This window comes from Octodon degus, unplaced genomic scaffold, assembly GCF_000260255.1.
Source record: "Octodon degus isolate 3935 unplaced genomic scaffold, OctDeg1.0 scaffold00112, whole genome shotgun sequence".
NCBI classification, from domain to species: Eukaryota; Metazoa; Chordata; class Mammalia; order Rodentia; family Octodontidae; genus Octodon; species Octodon degus.
In genome coordinates this window covers 7259209-7260490 of record NW_004524688.1, presented here as the reverse complement: position 1 = coordinate 7260490, position 1282 = coordinate 7259209, and positions in this window count along the sequence as shown.

Genomic DNA, 1282 nt, shown 5'->3' with positions numbered 1-1282 from the left:
GCCTGGCCCCCGCGCCCAGAGCCCCCAGCCACCGCCGCAGAGCGGGCACCGGTGGGGGCGGCGACAGACGAGGCGCCTCCGCCCGCCGCCGTGGCGCCGCGGGGCTCCGGCTGGTGCAGTCCGAAAACACGCGGGAGCGCGCGGAGGGGGGGGGACGGAGCCCTGGGGCACGGAGGCGTGGGGGGGGGAGCGGGTAGAGGAGATGGGGGTGCGGAGGCGGAGACGGGCCTGGGGGGTGCGGAGGCCAAGACGGGGCGCCGAGGCCAAGGACACAGAGGCGTGGGGAGAGTATCGTAGAAAAGCCAGGGATGGGGGCACGGACATGGAAGGGACGAAGAGACAGGGGACTCCAAAGCTAGGGGACGTGGAGGTCTGGAGGGGGGCGGATGTGGAGGCTGGTGATAAGGGTCACAGAGGCCCGAGGGCACGCACATAGGCTGGGAAATGGAAGGGGGTCGACAGCACAAGCTGTGGGGGCTCAGAGGTGCTGGGGTCACTTGTAGGCATCTGAGATGGCCGGAGCAGGTCTTGCTGCGTGCCTACTGGGCGGTTCCTTGCTGGGGGGGTGGGGGGATGGGAGGTATTTTTTTGCACAAGCTACCTGCACCTGTGCCACGGTGGAAGAACAGCAGCAACCATGAAGAAGGGCTTCGCCACCCCCACCTCGCAATGAATTTCACCAGAGTACAGAAAGGCTACCAAGACCCCGCAGTGTGTCCCCCTCTGTCCCCCTCTGATCCCCCATCCCTCCACCCCACATGCAGCAGCGCCATGATGCAGGGCTGCCCTGGGGGTGTTAAAGTGCACTGGAGACTAGCTGAGCTAGGGGGACACTCATTCCTGAGCCATTACCAAAACCCCAGGGGAGCCAGCTGGAAGGCAGGGAGGAGGAGGTGTCTGTCCCACAAGGCCCTAAGGATTTAGAGAGAGGGGTCCCAGGGGTAAAGACAGGGTGGTCAGAGTCAGCAGCCTGGGGGAAAGGGTGTTGCCTTGTGTTCCCCACACACAGGCAAAGCAAGAGACCCCAGCATAATCCCTCAAACCTCAGGAGTACCCTGTTTTGGATAGCCAGGCTTCATCCAAGCTAAGCCTGTGTACCAAGCCAGGGGTGTAGAACCTCCTTCCTTCCCCTGATGGTGTGGTCATTGTTCTCAGGGGCTTGTTGCTGTGAACAGGGGCCCTGTGGGTGGAGTGTTGCAGGGGGATTTGCCCCACAAGGGTGCTCACAGGTCATCATCCACTGCATCTGTGTCCTCTGGGGGCCCTGGAGCATCATAGGTCA